The sequence below is a fragment of the Bactrocera oleae genome, chromosome 4 (genome assembly GCF_042242935.1).
Source record: "Bactrocera oleae isolate idBacOlea1 chromosome 4, idBacOlea1, whole genome shotgun sequence".
In the NCBI taxonomy this organism is placed as follows: domain Eukaryota; kingdom Metazoa; phylum Arthropoda; class Insecta; order Diptera; family Tephritidae; genus Bactrocera; species Bactrocera oleae.
In genome coordinates, this window is record NC_091538.1 from 55,228,008 (window position 1) to 55,245,251 (window position 17,244).

The 17,244-nt window shown below is 33.7% G+C and overlaps 1 protein-coding gene across 3 annotated transcripts in view; it reads right to left on the minus strand.

The window, feature by feature from the left end:
- The window catches only part of 14-3-3zeta (tyrosine 3-monooxygenase/tryptophan 5-monooxygenase activation protein zeta), a 48,266-nt gene extending 31,277 nt beyond the window's left edge, over nt 1-16,989 (minus strand). The window contains exon 1 of one of the 3 annotated variants that reach the window (XM_036363380.2): nt 16,838-16,989. The gene's annotated coding sequence lies outside the window, so the exon portion shown is untranslated. Of the gene's footprint in view, nt 1-13,760; nt 13,919-16,837 lie in introns of those variants that run through there. The other 2 variants (XM_036363387.2, XM_036363381.2) reach the window with 2 other exon arrangements.
- Nucleotides 16,990-17,244: the final 255 nt, after the last annotated feature.

A 17,244-nucleotide genomic window follows, 5' to 3' on the forward strand; every position in this document is an offset into this window, starting at 1 on the left:
GCTAAAGTCAGACGAAATACATTTTAGAAACTGGAAGTGAAAAATAAAGTGACATCGAATTTTCATATAATTTGTCAGCATTTCTATGTTCTGGCTTATATATGTCCTAAATAACATTCACAGTAAATTTTGCGAGTTATTTTGTGATTACCAGATTTTTGTGACCAAGCGAGTAGAGATTAGCCATAAACAAGAAATAAAACTTCGGCTGTACTGAAGCTATAATACCCTCCACCGTTTGCTTATCTTATAGCATTAAAGAGGTTTTCCATACAAGAACTTGATTTTGATCGGTTAGGTTGTATGACAGCTATGTATGTACATGTTTATGCTATAGTGGTCCGATAAGGGCGGTTCCGACAAATAAGTAGCTTCTTAGGGAGAAAATAATGTATGCAAAATGTCAGATCAATCGCGTATATACAGACAGACAGACGGTCGATTATAAACACCCTGTTCAGTGTATAAAAACAGCATTAAAGTTAACTTAGCGTTGTAAGCAATGGAATTCTTACTTAAAAAATCGATTTTTTAAATGTTTCACTATCATTAAATTATTATAATTAACATGTTAACCCAGGTACCCCAGAATTATATCAAACCATTGCGCCTATCTACAGTTCAACATGCATGTTAACACCCTAAACGCAAAAAAAAAATTGGGGTCACAACTAGCGCAAATATGTTAAATGTGTTTTGTTCAACATTTTGTAAACACAAAGAAAATTTCTGTTACATTTTTAATGACGGCATTATAATTGCTGCTCGACACGTGTGTAGAATTGGAAAGTAAAAGGGCACATCACATTCATTGTCAAGCGCACACACACGTCCAGTCAACAATTGATTGCGTGTGTGTGTGTGCGTGCAACAACAACAAAAATCACATATTAAGCGAAATATTGAATGACAAGTGCAGTTAAGTCAGTTTGTCGCTCAACCAATGAAACAACCAAACAACAGCCCAATGAGTTGAAATGTATAGCTCAGCGGCAGAAACATTGATTTAAAGGACAAGGTCCCCGGCATTCGTCATAAACGACATCCAACGACCGAAAAGTGAGAGAGTAATTTCACCAGAAATGCCGACACAAAGCATATACATACATAGAACTGGCAAATGAACTGCTGTGGGGACAATATTATGCATAAATATGTTTGTACATATGTATGTATGTATAAATGACAACTGAGCAGTTAGTATGTGCATTAATTGATTTATATGTATGTAGACAGGCGCTTTGTAACAGTTACCATATGCTCACTGGTTAAATAGCAGCAGTAGGAGAAATTCACATGACAATAGAACAAAGGAAAAACTGTGAAATGCAAAAAAGTCTATTATCAAATATGTAGTATATGCATGTGTGTTTGTATATGTATGTAAGTATGTGTGTATAGTTTTAAAGCTGTATCCTATATACAATATTAATCGGTGTTGGTGGTCTTAATCCAAGGAAAACAGTGAAATGTTCCAGTATTAGTATGTACTTGGCGTGAATTGCCTGCAATCAGCTTGGTAATAACGGTTTAAATGCTTCTGCCGATTATATAAAATGTGTGCGGAAGTAAAAGGGGTGAAGAAAAAGCAGTTGAGCGAAAAAATTTCTAATTGCTAACAAGAACGCTAATTGCTACAAAAACAAGCAATAATACCCTTCACAAGTGATGAAGTTTTCATTCAAGTACTTGATTTTGATCGGTTAGTTTGCATGGAAGCTATATGCTATAGTGGTCCGTTCTGAATAGTTTTTACGGAGATAGTAGCATTGTCTTGGACAATAATCCATGCCGAATTTCGTGAAAATATTTCGTCAAATAAAAAAAAATTTCATACAAGGACTTAAGTTTGACTGATCAGTTAAATGGTACATATATGCTATAGTGGTCCGATCAGAACAATTTATTCGGAGATCGTAGTATTGTCTTGGGAAATATTCCATGTAAAATTTTGTGAAGATATCTTGTCAAATAAAAAAACTTGATTTGGATCGTTCAGTTTGTATGGCAGCTATATCCTATAGAGGTCCGATATCGACGGTTCCGACAAATGAGCAGCTTCTTGGGTAAGAAATGACGTTGGCGAAATTTCAAATCGATATCTCAAAAATTGAGGGACTAGGTTCGCGTATACGAGTATACCGACGGACTAAAAGCGATTTGGAGACAACTTCTACGAATAAAGCGAGGATATAGGCACAATAATAAATAGAAAACTAGTAGAATCGATATCAAAAAACTTAAAACACTGGCGAAAACTACTATATGGTCACAAAATGTTAGACGATCACACTCTTGTCGTAAAAATTTCAGCTTGCGTACTTTTTTGAGAAGAGTTCGGGTTAAATCAGAATTCGCAACACTTTTTTTATAATTTTATTTAATATATGTATGTTGTTATGTCGAACCTATGCCATGAAGTTATTAATTTTACTTAAACTTTTAAATTCTGTTTGTCACACTACTTTATTGAGCCACTGTTGTATGTACCATACATTAAGAATACAATTCATAAGATCAATAGCAATATTTATATATTTTTTTAATTACGTATACTTTTATGCTTCAAGTAATATTACAGAATATTTTAAGGGATATGTGAGAATTTTGCTTTAAAACAGAAGCCCGAAAAATCACTCAAGCGAAGATGTATGGCATGCGAGTAAATAGAGACGTACACGTGCATAAGAAAGTAGAAAAAATAATAAAAATACAAAATGCTGAAAACGATACAAAATACAAGCATACAAACCCACACACTTCCTTTGGAACAGACTTAAAAAATAAAAAATAAATCTCACCAGGTGAGCTGGAGTACAAAAAAGGACCGAATTCATCAAGTAAAGTAAATTTATAACAAGCGGCATAAACACAAAGTGGCAACACCCTACATATAAATATGTTTGAATGTTTAAAATAAAGAGCCTGTCAACGGCGCTGTCAAAGTGAAATGGAAAGTGAGCCAGCCAAGTGAAGGGAAGTCGACGTGTGCCGAAGCAGTCTACTTAAATTACGACATTTTCTAAAGACCCACATTTACCAATAATCCGTATTGCGCACTCAACTGTGGACTAAACACATGGTTACCTCTGGGCAAATATAAATACATAACTACATACATTTGTATGTGTATATGTACATATGTATTTATGTATCTGCAATATATATGTATATATATATATGCATATACATTTAGAAAAAAGGTTTGTTTGGTGTATTTAACTCATGCGCGACGTTCTGGAACAAAATATTTTTTAGGTGTGCGCAACCCTTGATTGATACATACACGCATACTTAAATATTACAAACCATAACAGTTTGTGTGTACATATGTATGTATGTTTGTATATGAACAATATAAAGGGCAGTACGACCAAAAATAAATTGTATTTCATACCGGAGCGCGAATGTTGACAAAAGCTCAAACAGGTGGAGCCAAAGAACTAAAAAGCTGGCATGAAGAGTTTCAAAAAATTTATGCCAAATATAGTCATGAATATCTAAGCACATTTTTAGTGGGTTTGTCATGTGATTGATGACACTTAAGTTTGTGGTTGATTAGATTTAGGCTTTTTGAAAGGGCTTGTTAGGCATATAGACTATAAAGTATTTTTTGTTTTCATACACAAAAGTTAAATTATATTATATAAATAGTTTGGATTTTTTCGTCATTTTAAAGTTTTAAACTGTGTTGATGTTGTTGTAATATCACAATACGAGTCTCAAAAAGTTGCTGATTTCTTCTAGTATATAGATTTTAGTTAACGAATTTCGATATTTAATCGAAAATTAAAATTATGCTTTAAATATTATATTTGTCCAGCTTAACTCGCATACAAAACAAAATAAAAAACTGTTTTTATGTTCCCCTTCCTCGACTGTTTTGAAAACGTTTATAAATACTGTGGTTTCCTAAGCACGCATGTTGCTTATGAATATGCATATAGGAGCTTAGCTCTGTGTGCCGCATTAAAACTCAACCTACGCCAAGTTTAGCCGCAAGGCTGCAAAACGCAAAAGGGGAGTGCAAACAAAATCAAATGGAATGAAATGAAATACATGCTTGCTGGCTATTTGGACTCTTCTTTTCGCGCTGAATCACCACTCTGCCTGCGCTGTGGCATACTGGCGCTACTCTCATCGGCCATCGTTACCCAGCTGATGTTAAGCAGTCTTGTTCTCACAGTGGGTGTGAGAGTTGCATATATATATTATATATATACACACACACCTGTATGTACATATGTATGTATGTTTGCGTGGCATAAAATCAATAAGATGTCCTTGCGCAATTCAGCTTCTCGATGATTTTCTTATTAAACAACAATAAAAGAGATCCATTTATGGAAAATGCTTAACTAACGCAAAAAAAAAATTGAAGAATTCGTGTGGAAACCGCAACAGCATAGCAACCGAAAACATATTTCAGTTTCACAACAACAATCAAGGGCTAAGTTCGGGTGTAACCGACCATTTTATAATCTTGGAACTTGCAAGTATCAAAGCTCGGGAAATTCCTTCCGGTGCTGGCAAAACTTTATATTACAAAATGTTGCAAAAGAATTAAACATACATTAGTCGATGAAATCGTGAATAAATTACAATCAAATTTGCTATCTTCTTGACTTACATATATTGAAGGCCATAAACTTAGACTCAGTTTTATTGATATATTTTAGTTTGCGTCGGCTAAAATTATATTAAAAACACCTTCAAATGAGATATATGTATGTGATATTAACTCGATCGAAGAGGCTAAATTTGATATATTGAGTTTATGGTATATGGAAAACGTCAACCAGAATTCATTGTATTAGAGATATGAGGTGTAGACCAAGGTATATATTCTAACTTATCGCCAAACCACATAATTGTTAAGAAAACGACATATTCGCCATAAAACTTGTTAGAAAACCGAAAATCATTATATAAAAAGTATATTAGGCGTAGTAAAAATAAATCCATTATTTTTGCATGAAATTGAATGCTTTAATTATAACTTTTCGTATCCAGCCTTATTCAAATGGTTTCAAACGGTTTTTTATGAAAAGTTTAAGTCCTGGGCAATCGTTATCGATGTTTGGACTCCGCGATTTCCATTATTTGATCGACTTTTTCGATAATTAGTCGTCCAGAACGTGGTGATCGATCTTTGACATCGAAATTATCGAAACGGCATCGTCAATTGCGCATGATTGGCTATTACAGTATCAGGCTTGGGTATTCGCCCTTAACGAAGAAAAACTGTAAAATATAGCTATTTTCTCTTTGCTAGTGTCCATCTTTGACGCGCGCTCAAACAAAACTGAATCAACCAATCACAAAACTGTCAGAAAAGCTTTTTTAGTACGAAATGTCATCTTTCTAATGCTATCCTGCCGAACCCGCACGGACTTTTACAACGCGAGATACAGATAAATAACAATATCCATTGGAAAAATAATGAATTTCTTTTAACTAAACCTAATATGTAGTTTATGGGAGTTGGAGGGTTTAAGGTACCTCACATACCATCACCAATCTATATGGAGTAAAATCAGCCTAATGTTCGAAAATTCTGATATTAGTTATTCTCTCATTTTCATTCATTTAACTCACATATTGGCCGATATATGCGTGTAGAGTCAGCCGAAAGTTCGAAAATCTTTCTATTAGGTATATGGGGGCTAAGGGAAATATTGACCCGATTCAACCCATTCAATTATATACATATATCACACATTGACCGATATCATTAAAATGTCAACTATAGATACTAGGGTCCACATATTCGGTACCTAGGGGCTTGAACAGTTTTGGTTATATTACTAGTGCTTGATTTGTGTACTGTGTATTGTGTTATATGGGAAGTAGGCGTGGTAACTGTCCGATTTTGCCCATTTTCGCACGGTAACATAGAGTTGGCAAGGGAATGTTTTATTATTTGGTTGAAATCGGTCAAGTAGATCCGTTTTCACCTAAAGGAGGGCGGTGTCACGCCCATCGTCCAATATTTATAATGCTTCCTATAAAGCTTATATGAACCATCCTACAAGTAACATTGAAAGTCTCTGACTCGTTTATTTAATGAGTTAACTCACTTTAAGTAGTTTTTAACAAAACCGTTATATGGGTTATTACCCGATTTCTCCCATTTTCACACTGTCGATAGGGGTTCTAAAAATATTCCGAGTAAATTTGGTTAATATATCTTTGGTGGTTTAGGAGATATGCACATTTAACCTATTATAAGATTTAAAAAAAATTGTTAAACCGAAGATGCCCCTCCCTAATGCGATTCATTGTACCAAATAACAGTATTCTATCTTATTATGGCGCTTAGTTATAGCAATTTATTGATTTTCGATTGATGGCGTTTTGTGGGTGTGGCAGTGGTCCGATTACACCCATCTACAATACCAACCGTCTTATGGTGCCAAGAAACATGCGTACCAAGTTTCATCAAAATATCTAAGTTTTTACTCAAATTACAGCTTGCACATACAGACATCCGGATTTCAATGCGTCTCGTCATCCTGATCATTTATATACCATATATATAACCTTATATCTATCTCGATTATTTTTAGCAGATACAATCAACGATTAGGTGAACAAAACTATTATACTCTGTAGCAACATGCTGCAAGAGTATAAAAAAGCAGTTTTCCATATCATGTGACACCACAATATACACAGCTAACTGAAAGCAAGCAGCTATAAGCTGTAATAGTTCAATATTGCAAACTTATTACCAGCAAAGCTTATAAATAAATATAGAAATCTCATAAATGTGTAATACAATGGTTGAGCGCCTGCACATAAATATTGCATGCCACATTGAAGGATACAATACCACCATCCTTTTCCACCACTTTCTTCCACGTAGGGGTGGATAAATATTCAATAGGCCAATCGTTAGACAGGTTGACGCCGTCTTCTCTTTACCAAGCTATTGAGTATGTTGGTCATATGGTGAATTTCGCTGTAAGCTTTAAGGCGTTTGCGTGATTTCAATAGGCGACATTGAAAATGTATGCAGCAATGAAATATTCAGTCATCACTTCAGTGCCATAAAATGAACTTCAATAACAGATAACTGGCAAATATTTCGCTTATGAAAGGATTTACAAGGCGTACGTGTCAAAATGAAGGTAATATGTATGTTAAATATAAATGTTTTGGATATTGTGATGACTCGTGCTGACCGTGCTGTTTTGAGCACAGATTTCAGAAAATGGTGTTATTGGTCAAATTTTTTTTTGTCTAAATTAGGACATACGGCATTGCAGAACGGCGCTACTTGCTTCATAATGGATTAATTGATGACACAAAAATCTCTCCTTTTTTTTAATCAAATATTTGTCTATAAGACTCACTAAGCTTAGGACCCGGTCTAAAAGTTAAAAACGTCTTCTGCTATCAAAGTTACTCAAATTAACTTATGGTTAGGATTCAAGCATTTCATAGTAACGTCCGTCCGGAACCGGATTTTTATTCGGCCAAAGATAATCAAAATTGTTAAAATTGTTTGGCGAATTTTTTCTGGCACTATAATAGCAACCTATTCAGCAGACCGGCAATAACTAAAAATTGGACAAGGCGGATACCTAACGGATATTTGAATCATGTTTCGATCCTTTCAATAGCAAAATATTTCCTTTCTTTCCTCATTCACAGCTTGTTTTCTACCACTACAACATCTATCCGTATTTATCCAAATCGTCAATATTTTGAAACACAGTTTGAGTTAATAAATAATATTACGAACTAAATGAGTAAATGAGGTAAATAGCTGTTATTGATAACACAAGCGATGCAACGGCAACTGCACTGGTCACACTGATGAAAGAAAATACACTTGATTATTAATGAAGTAATCATTACAGCGAGTATAATAAATGACTATTACCGAATAAATTAACTGACGATTGCAATTTATACACATAAGCTATTTAACATAGTATGGTATAATATACCATCTGATCAAAATTGGCCCGGACTGACAAAAAAAATCACGTATTTTATAATAAAATTTTATTACCGCCTTCAAAATATACCAATTTTCCATACATTTGTTATAAGCCTCGGCTGGAATGACTTTCTGTGCCTTCAGCGAATTTTCGGTTTCTACTCATTTATGGAGCGCCATTGAATGAAGCGCTTAATGAATATAGTCATCAGCTACGTTGTCAAGCATCTCTTAGGTATTAGGTATTTTGGTACGAGTCTAGCATTGAAACGTTTCATACCCAAAACATTAACCAATATGTGTTGAGGATCGACTCAAGATGATAAGAGATATTGCGATACTCTGTTATCGCTATGTACGATTTTCAAGTACTGTTTCTTTATTTTTTTCGATGTTATCGTCATTAACAGAGGTGGATGGAAGACTCGATAAAATCGAAAAAGTTAAGTTTTCGTTGACTTCACGACCTTCACTACATGCTTTGTGCCACGCAAACACTTGTGTTCGTGTTAAAGTAGATTCCTAAAACACTTTTGCAAGATTTTTAACGATTTCGTAGCCGTGGTTCCATTGTAAGCACACAATTTTAGGAAACTTGTTGTTCAATTTTTTTCCATGTAAAAATCGCCCAACAAACTTTTCGTGTCGTAAACAAACAACTGCCAAACACACACTTATTTACATATGGACATCAAACTTCACGCGAATATAGAAAAAGGTTATATCAATATTAGAAAACAATTTTTATCGTTTCGGTTTGCACGCAGTTTAAGTGGACCAGTCCTTTATATATTACACACTCACATAACAATGTATTTAAATATATATAAGGTACATGAGTACATGAAAACTATGAGAATTGCTGGGTAAACACAATGTGCTGCGCCACAGTATATTTGGAGGACAAGAAGTAATTACGTATATGCTTGCGTCACTGCAATAATTCCCAAACAAACAGAAGGCAAAAGCAGAAATGCAAATTAAAAGTTATATGTAAACATCATTTATGTGCATAGACACGGAAAGGAAAATCGAACAATAACTGAACGGCTAGAGTGGAGGAAATCGTCATTTTGTGCGCTAATTTGCAACTTATTGTCGAGCAATTAGTGTCCAGGAAGTAAATGCATACATAGAAACAGAATCAAACGGTCAACTTTCAACTACTACGAGTTCCTAATTGATACCACCTCCCCATTTTCTGATTATGTATATATTTTTATGTCAATCAGAGGGTATATATGTGTAGATATTACATTTTTCAAAGTCAAGATCGAATATGTAGATAGAATTATAACATCATTTATACGATATATTACTTTTATACAATTTGTATGTATTTGATAGGCAATTTGGTCTATTGTTTGGTGTGAATTAATTTCTTTTTTCGAAAACGCAATGGGAAATTAATTTCAGTACTTAATATGTTGATAGATATAATTTAAGAGAACACATATACAATATATGAGAATTATTATTAAGTTTTTTAAATTAATTATTATTAAGTATTTACAGTATGCTAATTCTTTGACATTTCACCTGCAATTTAGAAAAATTTGTTTAACTAAATAGATACTAGCAACAAGATGGCAAGTCTATCAACGGTAATAATAAATACGTTACACAACAGCTGATTTTCTGTCACTTTTTGGCATTACATTTCTTACGCGAAATTTTAACATTCTTTATAAAAATTAGTTACATTTAAAATTGTATATATTCTTTATTGAATTGCAACATAATTTTTTTAAGAAAATTAGTATAAATGCCTGAATATGTATGTGAAAAAACTTTGAACATGCGAAGTGTGCTCAAGTATGTATGTAAGTGAGCCTTTTGAATTACGCCGGGCACGTGTATTAAATAAAAGTATTTTGTTGTAATGGGGCACTCGAAAAGATCATATGATCGCAGTTTCATTCTTCTTTGTTGTGTGGAAAGCAAAACAGGTTTAGAAATACACAGCTCGGCAGATTTTGGGCATTTTCTAATTTTTTGTAAAGATTGGTTCCAAACTTCGCAAGAATTCATATGTATTTAAATATGAAAGTATGTTAGAAAAAAGGTAACAGATCGCAAGTACACAGTAAAGTGAAAGCATTTTCTAAGAAATATTGTTGCAAAGCAGTTAAAATTGCAAATAAAACCAAATCATTTAAAAATTTTCATCTCGTTAAGAACGCGTTCAGAACAGAATAAAAAATTACAAACAAACAAACAAACAGTAAAAAAAAGAAGTGTTCAATAGCGAACAACAAAAGTATAAAATATTGACAGCAAAGCTAAAAATAAATGGTTTCTAGCCGCAATGAAATGATCTATGTATGAAAAGAATATATGTAGGTATGTATTTACATAGTACATCTATAAGTATGCTTGAGCGTATATACATATAGTGTCATGCATATAGTTATATTTAAACAAACGACTACCGAAAGCATACACTTCTAAACTTTACGAAATCATACAAAAGGAGAAACGAAACTAAAGATAATTGTGAGAGCATACACGAATAGTTTTCGTATTACGTTTCTGCGTCATTTCTTCTTTCAGCTTTTCGTATAAAAGACTAAAATCTATAGCAGACAAAATAACAAGCGCTTAGAGAATGTAAAGTGTCGGCAAAGAATATTTTTGAATTGTCTCTTTGACTAGCCGACGAAAAACTACCGGCGAACATTAATTTAATGAAAACAAACACAAAAATAGTTGTGCTGTTTTGTAGCGAATGGCAGGCAAGAGGTTTACAGAAATTAATAAATGATTTCTAGTTAGTATGTACTAATTCATGGTTTCCAGTGGGTTACACTGTCACACTATGGATCGCCGAATCATCTATCATGGCAGCGGTAAAATGGAAATGTATTGAAAACTTTCCAAAACGTTAACAACGATTGCAGCTATCCAACCAAGAGAAATTTTCAAGTATGATTTAGAACAGTATTAAAACGAAACTTATGCAACCAAAAAGATAGCCCCGAAGCAGGCTTCTTATAATACAACCAATATATCATAAGAACCAATCCTCCGATATTAGGCACTTGAGAATACATAATAATATATTCGATCCCTAATTTCGATAAATATGTAACTTTTCGTCAGAAAAAATTAGTAAATCATTAGAAGTGAATAGTTGAGGAAAAAAGAGAGCGTTTCTCAAGCAATGTATCATATGTATGGGTATGCAAATATATTGAGAGATGCATACGCCTCGTGTTTTTCGTTCGCTAATCGTAATAATGAGAATTTAAACTAAAATTTTGGCGAGTAAATTATATAGAAAATAAATCAAAATGAAAGCAGCAAACATAAAATTTAAAATAACGTGAACTCGCTACTACACCCTAGTGTGAAAAGCCATGCGCATTATATCAGTTGAGATACTATATTTATAATAAATTTAGTACGTGCGACCATTGAATGACGGCAAAGAGAGCGCCTGAGCGGAAAGTCAATGAGCTATTGTCGCACAATGCCTGCAATGAAATGCTAACGAAAATACACAAAAAGCAAATCTTAATGACTGTTTGATGAGCAACAGGAGGGTTGAGGTATACAGATAATCATAAACGAAAAATCATGTCGTACTACGAGTATGCTGAATTATTTGCTTCAAGTTATTTATGTTAGTATTAGCTGCATAGAGTAAATACAACTAAATAATAATAATAAAAATATTCAAGCAAAAATTCAACAAAACCACAAAATGTATTTTTCTTACCATGATTCGAAAATCACATGTTAAAAAGCAGTGAGCATTGTTATAAGAAATACATGGATGAAACGAGTTACTGCGATGAAAAAACAGCCGAGCGAGAGAGTGCCAAGAACGTTAGTCATTATAAGGAGCGAAACAAATAGTACGATACAGGTCTGGCATGTGCAGTGAAGTCTACTTTGGGGGGATACCGATGCTCTACAGTAATAGCAACAACAAAGGCAAATTTAAGCGAGAGTCATGAAATACTAATATATTTCATATATACAAGAACGAGAGCGTCAACGACATAGCAATAGCAGCAGCAACGGTTAACGAAGCGCCAAAGGTAGTGCCAACACCAACACCACCAACGCCAGGGAAGAGAGACCTACATTTATACATATATACATGCATACACATATACTTAAATACGAGCATGAATGGGCGGATTTATAGTTTGGGCGAATGCAAACTAAAAAATGTATGTGGGGATACAATGAAATTTTATCAGAACGTCGGCGACGACAAGGCAACTCAACGACTTCAGCCCATCGACAAGGTGGAGAACTCAATAAATTTCTATAGCGTTCTTATATGCAAGAAGAAATAACCGAATAACGACTTGGTAGCAAAGGCAAAGAACCACATTCACAAGCGAACGGTTTTCTGCACATACGCATTTTGCCGCATATTTCAATGTATGTAGTACATGTAGATATGAATTTTTACACATACTTATAAACGCATTTATAAGTTTGTTTGCTTTAAGAAGATTGTGAATGTATATACATATGTATGTATCTATGTATGAACACAGGCATTGTACACGAGGTATAGTACGTGCCGCTATGGATAATATTAGAAATAAAAAAAAAGCTCAAAAAACTATGTCTATGTTAAATTAAAAGTTATTATAGAAAAAGATGTATTATAATAAAAATATGCTCCATCAACCAGATAGAAATATTGTTAGACAGTCTTGGAGGGAAAAACTGTTTAGAAATTCCATCTGTGACAACGCTTGCGCCGACGTCTGCGTCACTTTTTGTTGACTCATTTGTATACGCTTCAAGTTACTGCACCAGCGTATATACATATATATATATATTTATACAGTTGTATGTATGTGTGTGTATGAACGTACATAATTGATATTCAAAAGTCTCCGCAAATATTACGCATAGATCAGATTTGGTACTTAATGTGTAGGGTTTAGAACCATAGTTATATCAAGTGGTTGTTGTATTTGGAAACATTTCATTTAAGACTCGCTGCACACAAAAACATTGTCGGCATTCTTTATCCGTAATTAGTTGGCAATATAAAAACGGAAAACCGTCTGCAAACATGGTTAACACGATAGCGAATCCAAGTTGGTAAGGTAAAGAAAATGTGGTAGCGACTACAAGCGCAAGTCAGGCCATCATAATCAACAACAACAGCCAACCGCTAGTCGCCTGTCGCCACCGCCTTGATTGCCAAATGTGTGTTGCCCCCCCAACTTGGCGGATTGTGGATAACGACGAGTGAACAAACGAACGAGGAATTTAACATATACACGCACATAAACACACACACACATATACACACTCTTATTATTTAAGTTGCCTACTATTATGGGTTCTGCCACTGAGGCGGTGTTGTTGTTGCTTTTTTACTTTACATGCTGTTGCTGTTGCTCTACTCGCCGCCGCGCTCGACTTTTTGCGTAGTATTTTTATCGATCGAGTTAAACGTACATGCATATAAGTAGCCACACCACACCACACCACATATATTATACTAGAAAAACCATGACATCGCGAAAGGTAAAAAAAAGCAGTTAATGCCATTGGTTTTACAATTATGGACATATATTTACACATAGTAGATCACAGCAAAGTCCACTAGTTAAGTAAAATGGTTAATGATTTAAAAGTGTGCCTTTCGTCACTTTGAGTTACATACATACACATGCATACGATACAAATTTCAACAAATTCGTTTCTTCTATGCACATACTATGTCTTTAATTATACAACGTTTTATCACTTCGTTTTATTATTTTTCACTTTTCTCCATTAATTTTCATTTGCATTAAGAAGTAGGTAAAAATTATATTTTACTTACTTTTGCTTCAATTGAAATGACGACAACGACTACAACGACGACGACGAGAACGAACGACTGAAAGCGACGACAACGACATACAGACGATGAAAACCACTATACTGAGGCTACGACCAAAAAGAAAACTATAGAACTTGTGCTTCTCGAGAGAATAGAGAACATAGTGCGCGTGTGCAGAGCGAAACTGAGTCAGTGCAGTAGAATTGCCAGATGTTTCTACCTGGCTTTAACCAACATAATATGGTCAGCAGTCCAAAAATTTATACTTTATTAAAATATATTTCATTAAAATTACACTAGATACTCAAAAAGTACATTGAGTTTTGTAATAAATGAAACACACTCTATACACGCTAAAAGAATTTACAGACAGGTTTGTTCATGCCTGTAATTTGTGGTAGATTATAAAACATTTGGGCATTTTTAAATACAAACTTCTGCCGAATTCTGTCGATTCTGAAATCTGGAAAAAACACATATGTATATACACTTGTATTTGAGGATATCAGGAAGCCCCTAAAAGCATGCTGCTATAATTTTACAAATTTTAGTTTCCTTAACCGGAGCGGAACCGAATTTACAATATATCCGTTCAAGGACTGTCAACGCAGCATTATTCTTCTGAACAATTTCCGGAAAGCTTTATACTACTATAAGAACTGCTATTTTATATAGAGTAAAATTTCACCAAAATAACTATTATCATTTATGTATATACATACATACATATATGTACGTACAAAAAATATATGTATATGTAAACTAAAATATTCAAATCTATAAATATTTAGGTGGCATCTCTACGCCACAAATAATCAAGCACTTTTCTATTAGTGCTCATACAATGCCCTCCAAAAAGAGAGCAGGTATCTGAGAAAATCCGCAATAATGTACATTTGCGAACACATTTGGAGCGAAAAAATCCACGATAAAGAAATTAGCAAATAAAATTACATAGAAAGTATGAATGATACTATTCAAAGATACACAAGCCTTAAAATGCATAACCAACTGGCCCGTAATACCGCCAGTTCTTTTGCTTCTACAACATTCACAATTATGAGCATGGATTAAATTCTCACTTCTATTCATTCCAGTACTAGCACATGCTCACAGCAAGGTCGCTCTGCAATAGTGTTGGCAACTCTGAGATACTATATTTAAATGCCCTTTGTATACACAATAACATACAACAATTGCTTAAAATCACAATGTGCCTTATCAAAGTGAATAAGATGTGAACGATAACAATATGAAGTCAATAGCATTTTGAAACCACGTTGCGGCATATACTTCACCAAATTAAAGAAACTTTATATTTACTACTCATCATTTCTATACAAAAGTACAAAAAATTCTTACATTCATCTAAATTTACATATGTATATGCCGATTGGCATATGTAGTATAGTATAGTATTTTATTTACCAAAATTTCATTTGCAATATCAACACATCACGTGCTGCACTGACTGGCAAACATATACATAAGTGCAATAACTTTTATAAATACAAATTTACGTATGCGTATAAATATGTATTTATATATATGAGTAATTGTGGCAGTAGTCACACTGTTTTGAAACGGGGCGACAAGGGATTGAAATAAAATATGCAACCGGCTTATTCATCTGCCTTCTGAATAATGCATCGCTCAACTGAACTGATGATACATAACATACAGAGACCGTTCAATTGTTGATAATTACATTTCAATTGTTAAAGCTTGGAAAAAAAGTTTCAACATTATATGGTATGTACATATTTACATGCTGTTCATTCTAACGAACTAATGTCATATGGAATCATTCTCATCTTATATTAAAATTATTCGAAACAAGAATTAACATTCGGTTGAACCGAATCTAAAATACCCTTCACAAATAAAGAAGTTTCCATACAACTTTATTTTAATCGTACGGTTTGTATGGCTGCTATATGATTTACTGGTTCGATTTGAAATTTTTTTTTCAGATATTGTAGCGTTGCCTTGGATAATAATTTATGCTAAATTTTGGGAAGACACCTTGTCCAAAAAAGTATTCGAGCGATCCCGACATATGAGCAGCTTATTGAGGAGAAAAGGCCGAAAGCAAAACTTCATATCGATATCTAAAAAACTGAGGAACTAGTTCGAGTACATACAGACAGACGAACATGTCTAATTCGAGTCAGCTCATCATGCTGATCATTTATATATGTATGTATGTACATATATGTATATTTTTTAGGGTCTCGGGTGTTTCCTTCTAGGGAACTTTGTGACAAGCTTAATATACTCGTACCCTCTTTAGGGTATAAATATTCTACGAATTTATACGCAAAGCGTGGGAAATTTACTTAAACTTTGCGCTCAAATACATATGTTTGTATGTATGAATATTTCAGAACTTTTAAACACCATTCGTGTTACATATATGGGTAAAAAGCAACCAAAAAATTAAAGATGAGTGACATTTCTGACAGCAAATGACGGTGTATTATTTACTAATATTAACCATTAGAAACATATAATACGATGTATATAGAAATATGAACGATTGCTTATTGTGGCATAGGATAACTAAGCAACTCTGTTTCCCCAATTATCACTGCAGTATTTTTGCGGTATGACCACTCTGTGCCGAGCTGATTTAGCGCATTACGTCATCATGACTACATGGTTAGCTGCGTCGCAGCCGGGGCAACTATAGTACCGCCAAATTACGATTTTCCAGAAGTAAAAATTTGTGATGCAAATCAGATAAGTTGACTCAATTAAAATTCACTTTTAATTAATCTATGCACTATGAAGAATAGTCCATCCTACAATAATGACAAACATGTTCCAAGGCGCTCAGTTCCTTAGTAGATACAATACACTTCGACTTATATTAAATTAATTGTTTTTGTCATTATATTAATGACCTTTTCGTATTATATTAACGGCATATATACCTGCCTGTTTCACCTGCTCATTTTTTTTGTTACCTACACAACCGCACTTTTCACATTCTCTAAACACTTAATACACATTTGTAAGGCGCATAACAAAATTTCATAACAATTCATTGCGCATTCAATATATTTAATACTTACCACTCAATTTGCAAATTCACCAACAATTTAATTTAAAATTTATTTTAATTTTCACAATTGCGACAGACAAACCGATTTCTTTTCCCACGCGTTGACGAATCGATGACAAATCTGAAGCAGGGATGGGAAAACAGGGTTGCGCACTTCGGCAAACAAATTTAAAGGCTGCACTTCTAACATCAAATTAAAAATATATTTTTAAACAAACTATATTATATAACGCTGTCACTGTATATAACAGTATTTAGAATATTTAAATGGTTTTATAATTATTAAATATAAAAAAGGTACAATATTTTGCTAAGCACTTTTCTCATACTTAATACTATTAAAAGCTTCCCTGATATATACAATCTATTACAATAATAATATTGAACCAGAGAACTTAGAACAAGTTTTAAGTTCTC